The 18,645-nt window shown below is 37.0% G+C and overlaps 1 protein-coding gene across 6 annotated transcripts in view; it reads right to left on the reverse strand.

Annotated features, from left to right (window-relative positions):
• myt1lb (myelin transcription factor 1-like, b) overlaps window positions 1-18,645 on the reverse strand; it is a 107,139-nt gene that overhangs the window by 53,911 nt on the left and 34,583 nt on the right. The window lies entirely within an intron of this gene.

Below are 18,645 nucleotides of genomic sequence, written 5' to 3' on the forward strand. Positions count from 1 at the left end.
CAAATAATGTATTCATATTTGATTACATCCTTAGTAAATTAGTTGGAAATCATTTACATTTACAGCATTTGGCAGATGCCCTTATTCAGAGCAACTTACAATTATCTCAATCATACAGCTGAGCAGTTTAGAGATAAAGAGTTAAAGGGAGAGTTAAAGGGCCTTGTTCAAGGGTTCAGCAGTGGCAGCTTGGTAGTACTAGGATTTAACGTCACAATCTTCTTATCAGAAGTCCAGGGTCTTAACCACTGAGCTACCACTTTCCACCCCACAGAATGCCAAGCATGGCAGGAAAAAACTGTACAACTTCAGGGAAAAAGGTTATGGAACTTCATTTGATTTCAAATACCGTAAAGAGCCATAATCCTACCCTTAAACTTTATCTTTACTTCTGTTTTGTTTTTTGTTTTTGGATGGATGGATTTGGTTTTTGCAGATTGTTACAAATGCAATGCAATGTGAAACATATTGTAGACAGGAGAAACAGTACACCATGGTTGTGTCATTGGGGAATTATTGACAAAAATGTCATCCTTGCTGAAAAAGACCAACATGTGTAACTGTGGCTTGTAATCTTGTCTGGAAAGAATTGCAAGATTCTGCTTGCCACATCTCTGTGCATAACAATAAAAACTTTTTTTTAAGTTTCTTATTCCAAAGATTATTTAATTGCATTTGAAAGAAACCTAAGAGCCTATATTTTGTATTTAATTTTAAAAGATGTTTAGATTTTACCTGTTAGACATATAGACACACATACACATATAAGCACATAAACCCCAGTTAGAACCTATAATTTCTTATCTATCGAGAGGATAGTTCCAGGATTACCTTGAAACACTATATGGTTCTCTAGCAAAGATAAAATGATAACCATCATAGCTTATATAAATGTAAACAATTGCACAGAGCCTCTGCCTGTGATATATAGCTGAAGCATAAGCTGTAAACACCCACAAAGCAGTCAGGAGATTATAGGGTGATTAATTGAATCTTGCACCTAAAGCTAAAATGCATTCTATAGATCCACCTGGCAGAATGCCCTAATCTGATAATCTATGTATTGAGTCAGAGTCCTTGCGGTCGGAGATGAATCTATTTCACTCTCTGAACCACAGGGAGTCAGTAATGACCCATTTCTCAGAACTGCACAACACCCCAGCTGAACAGGATTGCAACTTCAGGGAATATGACGAAAAATGCAGTGCACTTAGGAGCCATTCAACTATGAAAAGCTCCTGATTCATGTGAGAGCAGCCCCAATGTGTTTATTCCTCTTCACCAGTTGGAGAGGCATTGTCAGGCAGTGAAGGTGTGCTATTTGGATTTGGATGGTTTGAGAGTGAAACTGGCACCAGTGAAACTCGGCACTCCGTCAAGGTCAAACCAGTGGGCTGCTGTATGTATGCCAATCGCATTAGGAGTATTTAGACTGACTGGCACTAGACAGTGTATGGATGCAGCCGAATATGAACACGTTATTTAGAATGAACAAATGAAGTCACACTCGTTGAGACTTAAGTTGTTCAAGAGCACATTAAGATGCAACAATTTCATGTAAGTATGCTTGACTGCTTGGGGGATTATTAACATGAATGCAGTACATTTACTTAAATTTATTTGGAAAAAATGTTGGTACCTAAAAATAAGGGTCATTTCATTTATAATGCAAGTTTGTTTATATCCTTATATTTCATAGATATTTATATTAATCCTAAAAAAAATAGATGAGAAAACATTGCATACAAATACCACCAAACATAACAACTGTACAAGCAGTAATTCAACAATGCGATTTCTTTGGTTAATCTCATTGTTGAAATCCTGCTTGTACAGTTATGATATAGTGTGCAGTAGCTTGTACAGTTGTGATATAGTGATATAGTGAGTGATTTAGCTGAGTCTGAGGAACTGTCAGAGCCAGAATTTCCAAATCATGCTGGCAATACTGGCATTTCTTCCACACCCACTTTTGGTTGAAATCCAAAACCAAAAACAGATCATAGCATTCTGATACAAACCTAATAGAGTGGTTTGGTGCTTTTTTTGCTTTCTTTGCAGTAAAACATTCATTTTTATAATCTTGCTTTGGCCAAACAGGACCAAGGTTGACGTTAGAGTATTGCTTAGAGCAGCGGACGGAAAACTACTTCCACTCTCTGCCCCCAAATCTACACACAAAACACACTCCTAATCCAACCTTTCCCATGTGAACCAAAACACAATGCAGCTCAGACCCAAATTACCCAATGTCCATCATTCAGCCAGATGGCCCACTGGCAGGCTCAATATCCCTGGACTGGAAGATTACTTAATGGGCTGACCCTTCCACCTAGGGCGTCATATCATTAATTGGAGCCTGGCTCAGGAACTCATTCCTGGACTGACAGCCAAGCCTTGCTCCCCTACCTCCCCGGGGAGGGCTCCACCATACCCTGATCAATAGTACTTGTGACCAAACATCTCAAAAGCACATTAAAATGCCAGTCATTCAGTCTCCCTAGCCTCTAAATAAATCTGGCCTTCTCCCCTGCGGCCTTTGTGTGAACGGCCAGACAGTCAGAAGAGATGGAGTGAAAGAAAACGAGAGACATTCCCTGATCTGTCCAATCGCATCCATGGCTGTCTGGTTGGATAAGCTTGAGGAAAGTGGAAGACTCATGAGATGCCTCAGACAGATGTGAAAGGAGATTGCCATGGATAACATGATGGCTACAGCCACAGCCACTAGTAATAACTATAGAGAAAATTTATCTTTTTTTTTTTTTTTTTTGTATTTACGTTTTATGTTACTGATATAAGAGCTACTTGTGTCATTCAATACCGTATTATATGCAAATAAATAAATAAATACACAATATGTATGCAATCAGTATCCTCAGTTGTAATATAATTCTTGGACCTTTACTACCTCCATGTTTCTTATATCTGTGTGTGTGTATGTGTAAGTATGTTGGCCCTGATGCTTAGAGCTGATGACTCATTCAGTGAGGGTTTCTTGGCACTGCATTTCCTATTCTCTTACCGCATGACCTTGGAGAGACACACACACACACACACACACACACACCATTCAGCATGCACTGCAATTAAAATTCCATACGCACTTGACACTGAAGGTATTGTGATTGTGCAGAAAAATGGGGCCAAAAAAATATATATTTTAAAATATTTAAGCTTTTGTAAACATACTTGTCTCTATGTAGGCCTGTTCAAGACAGATTTGTGACATGCTGAGCTTTGTATTTCTCTGCAACAACTACTTAAAACTGCAGGGGTGTGTAGATTTAAGAGCAAGAATCATTTTACATTGGAAAAAAAAGATAATAGTGAAAATAGGTCACTTAAATGACAACAGGGAGGCCTTTTAAAGAGTGCAGTTGCAATCCTGAGGTCCAGACCTCGCAGATTGTTTTTTTGCTACGTGGCCAACTTATTGAAGTGCTGTATTAGCACTAATGCTAAAGTGTATTCACTGCAGGGATTCAAGCTTTATCTGGTCATTAGCATCGCGTGCTATTCTTTTCTACGATTTTTTGGTGGCCATAAATCAGGCAGAGAGATTGGGCTGAACGATTTCGAACTTCTCGCCATACGAGTGAGCTTCTTGCTGTGCCCCTATCTAACAGGATCTATAGGCACGTGCAGCAATAGTGCCGTCACCATGGTGATCTCCTTCTCAAATCCATGTGGGATTTGCCATCTTGGCAAGCAGGCAGGCAGGGAGCCAGCAGGAGGGAAGAGAAAAGAAGGTGTAGATTTGGTGTGCTGTGATGATATTAGACCTAACAGACTTTTTTCCAATAAAAAAAGTCAAACACGAGAGTCTCAATTATGCTAGAGAACAGCCATCAATCAATTCTGCTTGGGTGTTCATTTTTAAATATACCTCGACACAAACATGGAAAGACAGAAAGCGACAGAGCCTCCCAATGCTTTCTGCTTATGTATACATATTTATCATATACACATAGAATGAAGAAGCGCAAGCAAGAATTTGATATATATGACACATTATTTCCTATTTACTCCATACCTGATACACACACACACAACACACACACACACACACACACACACACACACACACACACAACAAACACACACACACACACACACACACACACACACACACACACACATACACACACACCATTACTTCCACATCTCAAGCCTCCGAGGCAGTCTCCATTCAGCCACATCCAGTGTGAGTGTGAATACCAATGAGGGGGGATGCTTGCTCACAGCAGTAGCCTGAAGGAATGTTACAGCAGCAGGTGCTTTAAAAGAGATTGTCTGACAAGCAAGCACACAACAGTTTTACCAACTTAAGTCACCACCTACACAATAATTGTTTATAATGTGATACGCAATATAAGTATTTTGAAAACGATGCACAAAAGTCAACACAAACCTGCTTTGGGTTATGGTTTATGATATACTCAGTCATACAATACAAAAGTCATGGAATAATTAAATCATCGGTCATATGTACACAAGTTTTTCTTTTCCGATATTCTAAAGGAAGCATGTAGCCTTAGCGTGCACTGAGGCTCCATCATTGGAAGTGTTAGTTAATTACAGAAGCAGTGGCATGTACAGGTCCTCGGGGTGCAGCCTATAACGCAGAGGTCTCCAAATCAAATCCACCAACACATTTTATCCTACACACAGCCGAGGCAGCTTTTCACCATTGTAATTGCATCAATTAATCAAGCACTGTATTAAACCATGCAGTACAGTCTTTCTAACAGTCCTCTAGGCTTGAACCCCTGACCTTACGATCAGTATTTTTATATGCAATTTATAATTTTTATATATAAGCAGACGGTTGCAGAGTTACAATGGTTCGACTAAAGACAATTGGATCTTCTGATATTGATAGCAATTAAAAAATGTGCAAAATTATAAAAAATATATTACGTTTCCCATTTTAAGCAAACGTAGCAGCGTATACTCCGTCCTCCACCCACATAATGGTGCTCGGCCATGTGCCTGCACCGATGTTTGTCCACACGCCCGCTGTCACATACATACTGTATATATTGTATAGTTTAGAAAGTACAGTATTTAAAAAGTGCTCTTTTTAAATAAAAATCTTTTTGAAATTAACTACTAACAATTTGTTTCATTATTAACAAATTACAGTTTACTACCCCATACTGATCATCATTATATATATATATATATATATATATATATATATTCAAATGTTTTATCGCAATAAATCGCATGATTGTTATGAGTTAACTCCTGATTATTCGTCACTTAATCACACATTTTCATCTCTTCTAAATGTACCTTAAATTAATACTTTTCAAGTTTTTAATACTCTAATCAACATGGGCATAGACAGAAATGGATGCTTTATAAAAAATATTCTTGTCAATGTTTAAAAGTAATTATGTTGTTTTAAATTAATAAATTACACACGCTTTTCAGACGAATGGTTATAATTGCTGGATGTGTGCATCATGGTGGATTTTGGTGCTTTATTTGAGACTTGGCTCATCAGTAAAACAAATGTTTATTGATAAAAAATAATCTTTTGGTTAGGCTTATTCTTTTTTCATATATTATATATATAGTAAAGAAAGGACGTTGTGAATAAATGCGTTGAAGGTTTTAATTTCGCCTCTTTTAATTTTGGCTTATTTATTTATTTACATTTTTTATAAAAGATAGGAAGGTAAAAAACTTGTGCCATTAAAATGAATTTGCGTTAACACATACATTTTGACAGCCCTAATATGTATATACAGTATCTAACGAAAGTGAATACACCCCTCACATTTCAGCAACCAGAATATCTATGCAAGGGACAATACTATAAAATTTTAACTTGGATATATTTTAGAGTCCTCAATGTGCAGCTTGTATAGCAGTATAGATTTACTGTCCTTTAAAAATAACTTAACATGCAGCCATTATTGTTTAAATAACTGACAAAAAAATTAGTACACCCTAAGTGATTACAGCTGTGTGTTATTTAATCATGCAAAGCCACATGTCCTATTCATCATGTTTTTGTCTGATTGACAGGACCATATAAATTTGTGTATCTTTTATTAGAGCAAAATGTGGTGCTTTGGGAACAATTATCTAATACTGACCACTGGATGTTCAACATGAAACATCATGGCAAAGACTCTCTAAAGATTTGAGAATTAGAATTGTTGCTCTCCACAAAGATAACATAATCTATAAGAAGATGAGTAACATCCTCAAACTGCTTTACAGCACAGTGGACAGAGAAACATATTATGACGTATATATACGTATACGTGCACTGCATATATACTGTACATATATGTATACAGTGTACATGATCTCTAAAGGCATGCACATATCATGTCGTATGCCCTATACTGTATGCAACATACAGCCCTGCATGGCATCATGTTAATGGCATTGTTATTATTATTATTATTATTATTATTATTATTATTATTATTATTATTATTATTATTATTATACCACAGCACTGTTAATTGACCCATTCTATTTACTCAGATTTCCTTCCTACTGTATAACAGCAGCTCTGGCACCAGTTCTGGTTGTAATATTGTAATACAATTTAAAGGCTTATATGTGGACTTTTATATGTGGACGGGGACTGATAATGGAAGGAGTTGACAGTGTCAGTCAGAGATAACTCTGTAACTGTAGCACTGTTTTTTTTTTGTAATATGTAAGAAATTATGACAGGAATTTGACATTCTACAACCTTAAACATAACTATAAGTGACATGTAAGAGCTGGCTATTTTTCAGTCACTTGTTATAGTCCAATAAAAAAATGTATGTAATGAAATGTGAAATTATATATTTTTGAACAAAGATAGCGATAAAGAGATATTTCTCTTTAATTTGTTTTATAAATGCTATTTTCTTATGATACTATTTGTTTTTATTGTCAAAATCACAGATTTTAAAAGTTCGGCTGTAATTCCTGTAGCCAGAGCCAAGCGCTCTGCCTCACCTTGTGCAATCCCATACATACTGAACTGAGCATGGCAAACAAGCATGTGCCTGGGACTATTTGTGTGAATATCACCAGTATACTGCTTATAGACTCTTATTTGCATGTCATCACTTTTCAAAGCCTAAGTGACTTATTTCATATATCTGTGTAAAAGATATTTAGGCTTGATTTATCAATAGAACTGCAAAACAAATGAGAGGTAGCCATGACCAGTGATGATTGCATGTGAAAGCCTAAGTACTGATGATGCTCCTATTTCTTCTACTGTAAGCTAGAGCTAACAAAATTTCACAGTTGGTGGAAAGGATAAGGCCTACAAATATTTGCACTTACAATTAAAGGTGATACTATACAATCTATTTTTTTTTTTTTCATTTTTTTATTCAAGTGAATATCTGAACTGTATTGGCAACAAGAGCCGAAATTTAACGGGTTCTACATTGGTTCATCCTGCATCTTTCCAAAAAGAAATATTGAAATTTGTTTCTAATATTGTAATATTAAAATTCTACTCAAGATGTGTCGTCTGGTCTGGACTATAGTGTTTTGTATTTGGAACACATGGAAGGTCCTAGGGATGAAAGGTCATAGAGCCCATCCTCATAGCCCACTGTTATTTCTCTTGCCCCACAGTGGACTGTCATGCTTAAAACTTTGTACACTCCATCTGTCTGTGTCTTTAATTTCCCTTATTTTAGATAACAAAAAGAAAAGAAAAAAATAATGAAGAACCCAACATGAACTCTGCGTGGTTCAAACATATCCTGTCAAAATTGCCAGAAGTAATGAATTTATTAAAGGAAATGTTGAAACACTGAGATAACGCATAATTCCTGAGTTGTGTCATTGTATTACTGGTTTGTATTGTTTATCTCTCTAACCAACTCACTCATTAAGCATTTATTTTATTTGGAAATGCAAAGGTCATTTTTAACCTGTGCTTATTTTGAAAAGATTTCAGCCAAATTCACAACTATCAGAATATTTAAATGCATTTTTACCATCAGGCGTTTTTCCCTAGTTCCAAAAGCCCAACAATAGGATTTGATTAGACCCTCACCGTACTGCCAGTGTCTATTGTTAATAGATCCTCCCTATGCAATTTTGCTTGCACCATGCAGTCATTCAATCAAATTAAGCCTACAATTAAATATGGAAATGTGGTTTGCAGTGGCAGGCTGTCTCAGAGGGGAGTTGATGGCATGTGACGACAAGGGAGGAGGCTCTTTTAAAAAAAATTTGGTGGTGCTTGGGGAGCCTGTGGTGTAATCAATGTGACCTTATCGGGTCGTGCACATGGCATCGCTTCACTGGATCTGGAGATGGGCTTCAGATGGTGATGTGAGGCTGCGTGCCCACGTGCCAGGCTAACATGGCCTATATAGCTGCTCTTGGTTTACTGTGGAGCCTTCCACCCCCTTCATGTCCCCTGCGGCCAGAGAGGTGCAGTCTTCCGCTATCGTACCCCTGGCGCCTGCCCACCCGCCCACCTGCCTGCCCGCTCACCAGGTTGGCTGCGTGCCAATGCTTTTAGTGAGTGCTATCTGTCAAGGTATGAATAATACAGCCCTGAGGCTGTCAGCGGAATCCAAATGAGGTATACATCAGGAGGAAAGCACTCGACTTTAGCACCCCGACACGCTCCTGCCAAGACAGGCAATTATTCAAACCCAGCTGCAACCACGGCAATCAAGAGCCTGGCACTGGTAGAGCTGCGATTAGAACCAAGAGAAAAGCGAGAAAACAAACAAATCTAAATAAATATGTAGATAAAAAAGAGGTCCCCTAAAAATAAAAGGGGTCTGAAATGAATGGCGTTTAATAAATGTCGAGGCTCGACTCGCGTTTGACGCATTAAGTGGAGGCTCTGCTATGTCTCGTCAGTTTTAATTAGCACTCTTCAGGATGAGGAAGAACGTGATGGCTAGTGTGTGGGAGGGCTGAATCAAAGCGAGAAAAAAAGGACTTGTATCACAAAACGCTATGGAACAAGAGCAAAGACGATCACAGCTTAGAGAAAGCATAAGGGGTCATAGTCATACCCATGCACAGCTCATTTTCACATGACTGTGATATGTTATGTGCTTAAAAAAAACTAAAAAGTAAAATGGGCGCTAAAATTAAAACTTGTTAACTTGTGTGACAAATTTGAACAATTTTACTTTTTTAAACAGCACAGGAAATAACCATTTTATACTCAAACTCAATCATCAAATATGTATATATGTACTATATGTTTAAGATTCTCAACATCTTGAATAATATGAGGAACAAAAATGAGGTCACATTTGAGGTCTCTATACTGACCTGCTTTTGTCCACACTTAAAAAAACTGAGGCAGGTACAGAATGGTGGCTCTCTCATTATCTTCGCTTTCTCATTAACAAATAATAACAGTGATGCTTTGTTTTCTACCTCCCAACACATGCATTATTCAGCCTTCACAGATTTGCTCATGACTCATTTATGGAGCAGCTTGTGCAGCCCAGAAACTAAATGTCACCCAAAACATCGCTGTCACACTGAGCTGCTGTTGCTCTGTGTGTGGTGTGTGTGTGTATGTGTGTGGGAGTGTGTGTGTATGTGTCCGTGTGTGTGTGTGTGTGTGTGTGTGTGTGTGTGTGTGTGTGTGTGTGTGTGTGTGTGTGCGCGTGTGTGTGTATGTGCTGGTGTGGGTGTGGATGTGAATGTGCCTACACCCTGTATGTGTGCTCACTGTCAGCACTGTGGGTGCTGTTGTTAATTCTATTTGTGTCTGAATTGTTTGTCTCTGAATAATGAGTGGGAGTCTTGTTCTACTGTATTGATGCATGTGTGCTGTGTTGCCTGGTCTAAAACAAAGATACAGTGGAATCCAAGGTGTGCAAGTTCATTTAAAAAAGGCTAAAGCTGACATGATGCTGACATGTATATACTGTACAGGTAGTGCCCAACTTACAATAACCCCGTTTAAACTTGAGAATAAGTAAGTGGAGACATGGCCTAGCCTACTCAGGAGTCTTAAAAAATGCCGATCGGGAGTATAGTGTAATTTGTTAATAATGTAACAAATTACAGTTAATAATTTAGCAAAACAGAACCACTATATTATGACCACTATGACCATTATGACCACTGAAAGGTGAAGTCAATAAAACTGATTACCTCCTCATCATGGCACCTGTTAGTGGGTGGGATACATTAGGCAGCAAGTAAACATTTTGTACAAGATGATGTGTTAGAAGCAGGAAATTTGGGCAAGTGTAAGGATTTAAGCGAGTTTGACAAAAAACAAATTGTGATGGCTAGACGACTGGGTCAGAGCTTCCCCAAAACTGCAGCTCTCGTGGGATGTTCCCGGTCTGCAGTGGTTAGTATCTATCAAAAGTGGTCGAAGGAAGAAACAGTAGTGAACCGGCAACAGGGTATGCATATGTATATATATATATTCACGTATATTTCAGAATTGTTTAATTGTTTATGAATTGTCATGTTATGAATTATGAATCTAATTTTGATCGCCAGTGTATGTATAGATATATGTATATATATATATATGTATATATATATATATATATATATATATATATATATATATATATATATATATATATATATATATATATATATATATATATACATATATCTATACATACACTGGCGATCAAAATTAGATTCATAATTCATAACATGACAATTCATAAACAATTAAACAATTCTGAAATATACGTGTATATATATATATATATATATATATATATATATATATATATATATATATACATACACACAGTAATCCTCTGCTTTACCGAGATTTGATATACGCCTCTGGTTTATCGCACCACATAACTAATTTGTTTGGATCGCACGATAGACCAAATAACTTATAGGGAATTGTTTCTATGGAGTTTTATGTTGAAACAATGACATTTATTAATAAAAATATAATTATTAATTATAAAACAAAGTAGTGTTAATACAGTGCTTTTTGGGGTGCCATCCATTTATCATGGTTTTTCGCTTAACATGGGCGGTTTTGGAACGTAACCACGTAATAAACAAATGATACCCTGTTGCCGGTTCAACCAAATATGTATAATGTCTCACTATTTTTATAGTGTGCACATTAGCTTTATATATGAATAGTCATTTAAAAAAACAAAAACAAATCTCATGTCTGTCATTTCTGTTTAAAGCCCATCTTTATAGCTTCATGTGTAATTTAAGATAGAAAACCACATCTTTTTAAAAAATTAGGAGTGTTTCCTATTTCCTGTACTTCTCCATGCATGTGCTAATCTATTTACACTGGAAATCATATTTTACTAAACCTCTTCTGGTTATAGTACCATGTTATCATGGTCTATGCGATGTAGTGCGATTATATCAGGGTGTAGAGGTGAGATTGAGGATAGTGCAGGGCGTAACTAATCCTTCTGATCATCAGCATGTCGCCTGGGCCTACCTGTTCCTCTCCTCACCTCCCCCTCTTCCTCCTCTCCTCTCATTTTAGATATGTTTGTCATTCATCATCTACTTGTTCTTCTCGTACTGAGCCAAAGGCCTGTTGGAGTGGTAATTTGTCTCCAGAGGCTGCTGCAATTCCACTGCCAGCTCAGAGGGGCGTGTTGACCATCAGGTACAGGAGAGAAAATTTGTCAGTCATGTAGCCTAGAGTAAATTGGGCTCTGGCTGAAAGTAATTATTAAGCACAGCTCTGAGTGGGTGGACTGCAGCTGAGCAAAAGAGCTAGCTATGTCGATGCTTACTGAGGATGTTTCGTAAGGTTTGTTTTAGGGCTTCAGATATGCGAATAATTCTTAACGAGAACACTATCACAAAGTTCACCACTTTTTCATTTGTTAGCAAAGAAATAACAATTTTGGGGTAGAGGTGTCTGATGTATTTACCGGATCCAGTTTAACCATGAAAGATCATCAGTTGAAAAATCTCAACACTTGTTTAAACCACTTTATTCCACACTGCTGTTGAGTGCTCGAGTCTAATTGGTCTGAAGTTGTTGACAGTATTCGTGGCTGCAAGGCATATCACAGGTTTATATTAATTTCTTTTCTTTTAATATGTTATAACTTATTTAATTGTAACCATACAGAGGGACTTGGACAGACGTTTTATGTAAACATACAGTATAGTAACTGCTGAATTGGTAAATTTATGTAGAACTTTTGAAAGGAGTCTCCAGTGTCAAAAATGTGTACCATGTGTTCAGGTTTTATTTATATTCAATGGAAAATGCTGTTTATTTTTATTATTTGTTAGGCCTATATTACATCTGTTCATTTCTAAAAAAAAAAAAAAAAAAAAAAAAAAAGAAAGAAAAAAAAAAAAAAAAAAGATTTCTACTCACCCTAGTTCTGTAACCAGTTAAAACTAATTATTACTTCTTTGTTTTTTGTTTTTTTTTTTACTGTAAAATGAGACTTATTTCTATGAAAATTATAGGCTTGTATCTTTTCCCATACCAGATATATTCAATCTGACATTTGGGGATTATTGTTTGGGAAATTAAGACTGAGACTTGAACCTTTTTACTACAGTATAAATATAGAGCTTATAGGATCCTAAGAATTACATTATCACTTGAGATCTAAGTCCACCGAACAAGAAGGTGCAAAATGTTTATATATAGCCATGCATCATGTAATATACTCTAGAGATCAGGGTCAACTTGATTTGAGATTTGGTTAAAGATTTGTATAACCAAATTGTGTGTGCCAAAGATGGTTGTCATGATTAAAACAAGTAAAAAAAGTGACTGGTGGTATTTACATTTACATTTTACATTTGCGGCATTTAGCAGACGCCCTTATCCAGAGCGACATACAAAAGTGCTTTAACTCTCTAGTAATGAATAAATCTACACTGGTATTTCATGCCAATACAAAGAGGTAATTACTCCAAAATACCATGAAATGACCCAAAGAAAAAAAGAATATTGAACTGAACGGCTGTTTAAAATTAGGATTTAATATGTATGACTAGACAGTAACAAAAGGTATGATCACACCAGCACCACATTACTGCCATGTGAGGTGGGAGCTCAGTCGTTAAGGCTCTTGTTTAGTGATAGAAAGGTTGGGGGTTCAAGCCCTGGTATTGCCAGGCTAAGCAAGAACACCATTTACCCTATGCACTCCAAGGGTGCTGAATCATCTCTGACCCCAGATCCATTATAGACTAATTTTATAATAAGAATTTCACTATAATGTAACATATATCTGACAAATATAGGTTCTTGAAACAAAGTGTTTTATTCCTTACAAAACACATATTTAGGTTTAAAAATGTTCAGTACATGTATGCTTGCAAGGGTTTTATTTGTTGTTTATCAAAGCATTAATGGTTAAATATAGACAGCAGAGTAATCCAAAAAACTTAAGGCCAAGAAAAGCCAGAGACTCTCCATGGAGAAGGGAAACTGCTGTAAGATGTATCTTAAGTGCTCTGAGGGAATAAGCCCACTACAAACCTCTTGATATGAATAAAGATGCCACTTGGCTCTATGCTTGCTGCAGTCATTGTAAATATCCCTTGACTATTTGTATGGCCAAAAATAAAGAAACTAATGACATACATTCAGTAAGAATGTGAATAAAGTCATGGATGAGGAGCATATCACACACACATAGCCAAGTGAAAAGTGTCAAAAGGACTAATTAACATATTAATGATGCCACCTTCCTACAGCAGCTTCTGTCGGATAGTCAAAACACTTTGATAAGCATGCAAATGAGGACCACAGAAGAAATTAGCTCGCCCATGAATGAGAGAGAGATGAGGAGGGGAGGGGGCTGATGGATTGAATGTTTGCTTTATTTATCTTTAATTATCTGGCAAACGGTGGGTGGTGGAACCTGAGTATTGGTAAGGTTCAGAGTGAAGCACACGTTATCTTTTTCTCCCGTCCCTTCTTTTTTTTTTCTGCCTCATTCTCTCTCACTTTTCTCTCTGTTCCTATCCTGAGATGGAAATCGATACGCCCGTGAGCCGGGCCGTCCATCAACGGTACAGTTGACACTCAAAATAACAGCTAGGCTGTGGGATTTGCAATCGGCAGATTCAGATCAATTCAATGATGGCACAGTTGAGACAAGGACAGGTGATAATACAACACAATACGATTTCATTCGCTGCCTAGCAAGGACAGAGGGCTACGTGAGATCCCTGCCAACTAAATTCAACTTCTCACCCGATATCTATAGGGCTTGAGTTGAGTTAACAAAAAATAAAAAAGGCTAATGTACAGTGATTTGTAATTCTCTCCTTATGCAAGCAGTACTGCTACAAGTCAAGCTTTAGTCAGCAATTATTATTTAGTTTACTAATAATGTAAAGGTACATCTAAATACATCAGGTGTATGCTTATATTTTTATATAGCATATACTATACCAGTTTGGCAACAAAATAAGGTTATAAATATTGAGCGAATGAATCCAAAAATGCAATTTTTTACACCTTCACACTTTATTTTTGTAAATATAAACAGAAAACTATTGTCTGTTAATTACACAATTACTCTTAGTGTTATGCAGGGTGCAAAGTCACTTTGGAACTGAACTGCAATGCTTGTTGCTCTTTGTTGAAATCGATAGATTTATCATAAAACTTTACACCGATCAGGCATAAACTTTCTTTCAGCTTCTCCCATTAGGGACCATCCGCATGTTTGATTTGGCACGTTTTAACGCTGGATGCCCTTCCTAACGCAACCCTCCCCATTTATCCGGGCTTGGGACCGGCACTAAGGCTTGTGCAACCCTAATGGCTGGGGTTGGTTTCCTGACCGGGGATCGAACCGCTAGACCACCATAACATTCTGATATTATAACATTATAACTGGTGAAGTGAATAACACTGATTATCTCTTCATCATGGCACCTGTTGGTGTGTGGAATATATAAGGGTGCAAGTGAACATTTTGTCCTCAAAGTTGATGTGTTGGAATCAGGAAAAATGGACAAGCGTGAGGATTTGAGTTTGACAAGGTCAAAATTGTGATGTGAATTGTGAAAATTGTAAAACTGCAGCTCTGTTGGATGTTCCCGGTCTGCAAAGGTCAGTACCTATTTAAAGTGGTCCAAGGAAGGAACAATGGTGAACCTTCAACAGTGTCATGGGCAGTTAAGGCTCATTGATACACGTGGGAAGCAAAGTCTGGCTTATGTGGTTGGATCCAACAGATGAGCTCTTGTAGCGCAAATTGCTGAAGAAATTCATGCTGTTAATACTTGAAGGGTCAGGACTGTTTTGGCTGCATAAGGGGGGCCAACACAATAATAGGCAGGTGGTCATAATGTTATGCCTGATCGATGGCAAAAATTATGCCCTGTCAGTCTAAATCTGTATCTGTAGTATTACACCGCGGTGCTCTAGGATTTTTCAAATGTGATTGGCCCGTTTATTTATTTATTTAACAGCGGCTCTGAAAGCAGTTCCAGCTGTACTTCAAATTGTTTATATAAATGTACCAGTTCTATGTTCTCACATTGATTATAGTAACACTGGCATATATGGTGGATGCATAATAATAACTGGTTAAAAAAAGCAGCTTTTTTTAAAAGTATGATCATTGACACAATGAAGCTTTTGTCACAGCGACATTTATTGACAATTTATAAAAGGAGTCTCCAGTGTTACCGATTTGTCAGAGCTTTCAACATAAACAACTGAGGCTAATGCAGAACATACAGAGCTCTCTGCAGAATCCTACTCCAAAATCACGCTACACCATCAGTATGCACATTTCACTGAAATGTACAGGAATATTGGTGCAGTGAAATGCCTTGAAACTTACTTGGGAGAATATTTTCTATCGTAAAGTCAGGGTGTATGTGAAGAAATGAATTTCCTCAGTCATTGGGGGTTGGAACAAATGCCAGAACAAAACTACTGATTATTTTATCTAGAAAAATGTATCATCTTGGATACAGTGTTCTCCAAGGAGACACTTGTTTAACATTTATTAAAGGAGTCTCCAATGTCAGTGGTATGTAAGAAGGGAATAAGTGTTCCTCTATGGGAGAGTTTCTCTGCAACCTGGAAACAGCACTTTTTTATATTTATTTATTTATGAAGAAAGATAAGAAGAGAAAGTAGAAACAAATGTGTGAATGTTCACAGCATTTATTTTGTAACAAATACAAATCATAATCATTACCAAAATCGCTGTCATATTAAAAGAATTAAAATACTCCAAGGCATGCTGTTATAAGAAAATAATAAACTGTTGGTGTAGGAAACACTAACTCTGTTTTGTGTCTCCGTAACACAATGTCATTTTCGGTTATTTACCTATAATAGCGCATTCCAAAGTGTTTTATTTCTTACTAAGGTCAATAGATTATTAGGTTTACTGCAATATTATGCACGTTCAGCAAAATGGATTATATATTATTATTTTTGAGCAGTTGTGTATATTCTGAGTACTAACTAAGTGCTTTTTAGTGCTCTGAACACATGAGGCATTTAAAGGAAGTGGCATTTGTTCCATCATATAACTATAATCTTTGTGCAATGATGCTTGTCAGTCAGTAGAAGGTCACTTAGCATGCTCAGCAGTGTCTTTCATCTGGATTATTTTCTACATACTAATTGAAGTCATTTCTAGTTTTTTTTTTTTCCTCACTTGCACATTAGTCACATGCCATTATTTTGTGTACAAAGAAAATGCTACCATCTGCCTCTAGGTCATATCTGGAATTTAAATGTTGAACTGAACATTGTTAAATTAACACTCTCGCTCTAACGGAAAGATAATCCAGAACATATAGGGCTGTTCCGCAAAATCTACCTGATGTCCCCCCACCCCTACGCCTAAAAAAGGCATGCCTGACCATTAATATGCAAATTGTACTGAAATGTGCAGGAATATTTATGCAGTGAACTGCCTTGAAACTTCCCGGGGAAAATATTTTGCATCATAAAAGCCAACTGCAGGGTTTATGTGGAGAAATGTATATTTTCGCAGTCAAAAGGGTTCTGAGCCTGTAAAAATGCCAGAAAGGAACTGCTGGTAATTTCTTCTTGAGATGTGATTAGAGCACACTGGCAAGAAGAGAGCCTCATTTCAGACCAATGGCTTATAGGAAATAGGGAGATATGCTGTGTGCATTTTGAACAATGGAGCTTAAAATGCCATGCAGGATAGAGGACTATAAACTTCTGTGTGTGGAGACAGTTTATCAATCAGTGATGTAATGAGAAAAATAAAAAAGTTTGCACTCGTTGCCATTGATGCATTGCATATTTTCCACTGATGTGCACAGCTAGAATAAAAAGAAATGCATGATGGGTACTTAACTGTATAGAATATGAATATCTCTGATCCCTTTGCAGGTACACATATGCATATATTTTCCTACGTACACAAGGTAATCGATTCACTTTAGTCCACAAAGTTACACACTATCTTGTATAATTGCTGCTCCATATCTGCTCAGTCCAGATACCAGTGCAAAGTCAATCTGTATTTATTCTGCTAGCTATCACATCTCTAGAGAGCACCACCACTGATCACATATTATTGGCATTATAGATGCCTCATCCTGTAGTCGGCCTTCATATCGATCAGCTGATGAATTGCTATCTTTGGGCAGCAGAATCTCTCAACCTGAAGAGCAGCAATGTGACAAGGTGTTAATTTGGACTTAAATACACTATATTGCCAAAAGTTTGCGGACACATGGGATGTGCTTTTTTAGCATCCCATCCCATATTTAGTCCCAATATAATTACATCCTCTCTTCTGGGAAGATGTTCCACTAGATTTTGGAGTGTGCTTGTGGAGATATTTGCTCATTCAAGGGTGTTAGTAAAGTCAGGTACCAGTGAATTTGTTTCCATACTACACATATATGTTTTATCACAGTTTCCAGTTGCAGAAAGTTTGTGAAGGATGCATCACGGTAAACACTAGCAATTCATGGCTTAATGGAAAATACACGGCATCATTTATTTGCAGATAAAATAGACTGGTGAAGGACAAGCAGCAGCACCGTAGCCTCACAGCACTATGCCGTCTCTGCCGATACTGTACTGATCAAAAAAGCTTGCTGGTTCAATGCCAGGAAATGATTTGTCTTAGAGGGAATGCTGTTATGTTTTCTTCTGCAAGATAGTAAATTGTAGGCATCAAAAGTAGCAGAATGACAAAAGCAGACATACAGCAATACTCCTAAAGCATCCTGATTCTAGATAACATTACAGCAAATAGAAGTTTAACAATATGCACAGCAAAAAATTTCGGGGAAATTCTGCTGTTGTTTTGGAAAAGAAATAGAAATCAATTAGTAATATATTAGTGCATAAATGTATCAGGGTTCATTACAGCCTTGCACAAATTAGACACTTGCAGGTAATTTATTTACTTTGTATTAGATTTTATTCAAGTACAAGTGTATGAGTTCATAATTGGTGATCTGTTGCCTGAAATTCATAGTAAAACTAACCATTTGGGTTTGTTAAAAGAAGAACAAGCTCTAAAGAAAACACTAATATGTGGTCTTTTATATAAAGTGTTACTACCCACAGGTAATGCAACAGAAAAGTGTCACCCAAAGACCAAGAGTGTGAATTCTGATGATGCTATAAACATACATGGGTTAAAGCCAGGAGAGAAAAATTGGCTGTCCACCCTTTCATTCTCTCTCTCTCTCTCTCTC

The sequence above is a fragment of the Silurus aristotelis genome, assembly GCF_946808225.1.
Source record: "Silurus aristotelis genome assembly, chromosome: 6".
In the NCBI taxonomy this organism is placed as follows: domain Eukaryota; kingdom Metazoa; phylum Chordata; class Actinopteri; order Siluriformes; family Siluridae; genus Silurus; species Silurus aristotelis.